The sequence below is a fragment of the Tyto alba genome, unplaced genomic scaffold (genome assembly GCF_018691265.1).
Source record: "Tyto alba isolate M040663 unplaced genomic scaffold, T.alba_DEE_v4.0 Super-Scaffold_9, whole genome shotgun sequence".
Taxonomy (NCBI): Eukaryota; Metazoa; Chordata; class Aves; order Strigiformes; family Tytonidae; genus Tyto; species Tyto alba.
The window spans coordinates 22,448,548-22,453,907 of record NW_024881330.1 but is presented as its reverse complement, the minus strand read 5'-3'; positions in this window follow the sequence as shown (position 1 = coordinate 22,453,907).

Sequence of the window (5,360 nt, the reverse complement as noted above, 5' to 3'; positions counted from 1 at the left end):
CCAGTAGAAACAACCAATTTGTACATAAAATAATATACCTCTCTATAATTAAGGGTGACAGAATCTAGTCTATACTGCTTAAGACAATTTCAAGTCCTAAAAATAGATCCCTAGGCTGGTTTTAGTGGAAGAAGCAAGCTCAGAGAATCATCTGGATAAATTCACTCCAGGTGGCTTTCCTATGAGTCTTATTTACAGGGTCTGTTCTTCGAGTAGCATCTTTCAAATATAAATGGCGCAAATACAGGAAATAAAATAACCATGTTAGAAAACATAGACTTTTAGATAAAGAACCTGCAGACATCTGTCTTCTTCTATGACAGGATTTTTGAAATGTAATTTTCCTCAAAAAAGATACTATGCCACTTCATTTGTTTAATGTCCCTTGGCTGCAAGGATTTCTACAGCTACAGTGAAACAACATGCTTTGTGCTGGAATGATTTGCCAACATCTAGTGAGTTTTTGTGATTTACCTGAGTTCAGGTTTTAAATAGAAACAAACTTACTTTGTCATGCTTACGTAATTCCAATACAATATATAGATAGGATTTTCCTCTGATGTGTATATACACAAAAAACACATTTTCCACTATGTGAGAAATGGAGTCACTCAAAAGAAAGTGGACATTGGATAAAGAGGAGAGAGAATTTACAATTACCAGTAGACATCATACAGGCAAATTCATCTTCTCAAAGACTCAGTGCAATTTTGTCTTTCAGTATTCCTTCATCTTGTCCCTTATGCTTCCTTAATGTATTTCAGCATTTCACCATTACTGCATGACATTGGCTGGAAGACATGCAATTTTACTGAGTGACAGAAATGATCTTGTACTGAAAAAAACAGGAAGGTGTAATTATTGTGTAAGCACTATATGAGTACTGGGCTAAACATGCATTCTTGTTAGCTAAAAGACTGAGATCATATACAAAACAGAAAACAGATATTTTTGATCTTCCTGGTATGTTCACATACATATATATTCATATGTGCATGTCTCTGTGTGTGTACATTGCAATGTCTTTAGTGTATACTTCTGTTCTGCAGTTCAGACATGGATTTTTGGAGACCTTTTACTTGTGTTTTTAATTCTGAAACCCAAGTGTAAAATGTTTTAATGTTTGAACTGAAATCTGTTTTACATGCCTTATGAAAAGAATGAGCTGTATAACATGTGCATAGAAATGGTGTTTGAAAAAGCAGGCTTAGTTTTATTTGGAAATTATGAATAATCTATCTAAATTCAAACTTGCCTAACCGAAGCGTTTCTGTACTCTCATTTTATCTGCAAATTATTGAATATTGACCTTGAACTTGAAAATGAAAATAAATAAAATTTTTAAAGTGTCTGTTTATTACACTATGAATTTTACATTCCTCTTTGTGGTTGATTTATCTTTAAGAGCTGAGACCAAAGACTGCAAAGGTATAATCTCCTCTTTTCATGGAATCAGAATATTTCTGTATCTGATGTAGCTCATGGACTGTGTGGTCATGTCAAAGAAGCTAAAATACATATATTCCCCATAAGAAATTGCTGTATTTGCTGAAAAGGGCTTGCAATGTTAAAATGAGAGGAACTGTAGCTCTATAATTATAAATGGGAGAGTTTGTGGTTGCTGTCATGTCTAAAGTGAGAGACACTGGGAACCCAAGACATTTTCTCTAGTAAGATGTCATATTACTGGGGGGAGAGAGGAGACCAAGAACTGAGAGTTACTGAGTCAACTCAGAGTTGCCTCTGTAAACAGCAAATTTGGTACACGCTGAGGTAATTCTTCCCCTTTACACAGCCTTGGGAAGGTCTCTGCTGAAGCACTTGGCTATTTCTGGCACCTCACTTTAAGAAAGTGGGGTAGAAACCAGCAAAAGCAATTATCAGCCTCCAATTGTGAACATTTGGACAAACGTGTGGACATTTTAAAGATATTTTTTAGGGGTGGTCCATAGACTGAGAGAATGCTAGCTGTGTATTATACCAAAGGATGGGAAGGATGGTGGTTAATGAGGTTGTATTGGATAGTGTGGGACCTGAGCATGACGTAAATTATATGGAATAAGGGGTGGAGAATGTGCTGGCTTTGGCTAGGATAGAGTTAATTTTCTTCACAGTAGCTAGCATGGGCCTATGCTTTGGATTTGTGCTGGAAACAGTGTTGATAACACAGAGATGCTTTTATTACTGCTGAGCAGTGCTCACACAGAGCCAAGGCCTTTTCTGCTTCTCACCCCACCCCACCAGCGAGCAGGCTGGGGGGGCACAAGAAGCTGGGATGGAACACAGCCAGGACAGCTGACCCCAAACTGACCAAAGGCATATTCCATACCATATGACGTCATGCTCAGCATATAAATCTGGGGGAAGAAGAAGGAAGGGGGGGAATATTTTGAGTGATGGTATTTGTCTTCCCAAGTAATCGTTACACGTGATGGAGCCCAGATTTCCTGGAAATGGCTGAGCGCCTGCCTGCTGGTGGGAATTAGTGAATTAACTCCTTGTTTTGCTTTGCTTGTGTGCATGGCTCTTGCTTTACTTATTAAACTGTCTTTATCTCAACCCATGAGTTTTCTCACTTTCACTCTTCCAATTTTCTCCCCCATCCTGCAATGGGGGGACTGAGCGAGCGGCGTGGTGGGGCTCCGGTGCCGGCTGGGGTTCAGCCACGACAGGCACAGAGACCCCCAGGAGAGCTTGAGGAAGCCCATGAGCTCAGTGTGAGAGAGCACCAATGGAAGCATATTTGTGGTCTTCCTTTACATTGACTGGGAAGAAGATGAAAAGAAATGGACTTAAGAGGAAGTTGGAAAGATTAATGCTAGAAAATAAAAAACTTTGAGGATCAATAAATATTTGACAGATTGTCTAGGAAAGTTTATTAAGATCACAGTAGACAGATACCTGTTCTGTGGTATAGGGACAACTGATTCTTCACTTCATCTGTTGTTCTATCAAAGCCCACAGAAACCCCAGTTCTACTCCATTTTCTATAACTTGTTCTCCAAGGAGGTCTTCTCTGAGGTAACTTGTGAATAAAAGAGGCATTTGATCTACAGTATTAGTCTTGTACTACTCAGGGCTCATCCAAATATAATGACTGTGGGGAAAAGGGATGACGTGCTCATATCAGGCATGACATGCCCATGTAATGAAAGCCCCACTTCTTGGGTAGTAATGATAGCTATTTTTCCTTTTCCCTCTTTTGTAATTTTTACCAGTTGCACCCAGAAATTCATTACTGATATTACTGTGTAAGAACACAGGATGAGACAGTCTTTGTCCCAACTGAGTATGATCGACAGCAAAAAAAAGTAAAAGCTGGCTGAGGAGAAGGATGATGCTGTACATTGGCCATGTAGGAGTGTTCTGTTGAGGAATGTTTTGAAATCTTGGAGAAAATCTGTATGTCATGGCAATAGATAAAGAAAGTATATAGTCAAACAAGCAAAAAAGTCAGCATTTACTTCTGAATCATGGGAAACTGTTCAGTGCTCAGGTAACATCCAGAGGAAGGGCTACAGGACTTGCTATATTAATCAGAAAGGCATCATCGAAAGTGCTGTCAAAAACAATTAATAGAGTCAGTAGCAATTCAGGCTTCAAGAAATAGCTATATCCTCTTATTCCTGCAGAAAATATTATACATTTCTGATACATTTGATATAGCCATATCTTCCTCTTCTTGCACAACATATCAATCATTGCTGATGTGTTTGAGACTGTCTTGTAATGTGCAAAATGAGTGTGCAATGAGTGACTGCTACAAAGATAGCCAAATGTGAGAGGAAGACTGAAAAGTACCTCAAGAGACATCAGGAAGCAAGTTCTGCTTGGGGGCCTTGCCACTATACACAGCAGGTACAAAAAGCTCTTTTTCATAGTACCCCAGTGACATACTAATACAGACATTACTTTAGTGAGGACTCTGCATTTGGGTCCCCATTAAAGGCAATATATCTATGGTGTTTAGAGTTTTCTGCGACCCTGGAAAAAGAAAAATCAATGAAATAATGCCAAATTCTAGTCAGTACTTGTGCAAAGATTTAGGAAAAAAAAAAAAAGCAGTAGTGTGGAAAGACAGCAAAGTACAATGCTGAAGAAAACAACACAAAGCTGCTGCTAGGGAAATTGCATGGCCCGTGCTAGCAGCAAAGCTGTTAACTGCCTATCAAAAAGATCCGTGGTCTCCAGAACTCCAGCAGCAACAGCTTAGCAGCCCGCAGCCTGGTTCACATCCAGCAGGAGAAACAGTGACAAAGGAGAGAGTAAAGGGGACATGGTTTATTCTCCCTGTTTTTTTCAGCGCGGGTGTTGTAAATGTATGAGGAAACTAGAACACATAGCTAATAAAATACCTTTGCTCCTGCAGAAAGCACAGTGTGACGAAAGTAGCTTCTGCACTGTTTAACCCGTGTCATAGAAATAAACTCATAACTTTTTAAGAGATCACTTTTTTCTTTTTTTTTTCAAAATGACAATAAATTTTTAAGATATTTTTCCTTAGAGCCAGAAAGGGTTACTCTTGCAGAAATATCAGCCCCATCCTAATTGCCTATGCCTTGGATGTTGTCTGACAAGTAGCTTGTTCTCTTTGATTCCTGGCTAAGATGCTGACACAGCAACTGGTTTGTTTCCTGTGGAAAAGGAAGAATAGTACAAAGGAATGGCTTTCAGATGTGCCAAAAAGCAAAAGGATTTGGGAACATGAGGAAGCCATAGTCCTGCAGTCAGGCATGTAAGAGCCCAGGGGGACCCTGCAAACAGGACACTGAATTCAGGGGTTAGACTATGCTCTGCAAGCAGAGCCCTTGTTGCTGCAGGGAGAGATGGAGGGGAAGAGCTTGTTGCAAGTGAAGCCCCCAAAGCAGTTAAGGTTTAATGGACTCTGTTCCTCTCCTGACTCTGGGGAACGTGTGCCAAGGTGGCATTTCTAAAATTAAAGTTTAAGAGGTGTTACTTGAGCTACAACACAGTACACAGTGTATCCACAGTACCTCTCCATTCCACAGTAAGGCAAATTTGGTCTCATATTTTGAAGAACTCAATACACTGCAATGTTTCAAAATTAAACTTGCGGTGTCCTCAGGCCAGGCACCCCCCATTGCACTAGTGCCTTCCTAGGTGCCTCCTTTCCAGATTTTCTTGGTGAAGGATGTGAAAGAGGTAACAGATATAAGATGTGGTGGTCTAAGACACAGAGGTACAAGACCTTTTGTTCTGCCCCATTATTGACCTGGGGTTTTCAAGTCCTCCTGTCTGATTTCAGATAACCTATGCATATTACACGGAGTCAAAGGCCATTCTCCTACCCAGAAGCAAACCAATTGCAAATTGGCTCACTGATGTAGGATAAAAAGTGA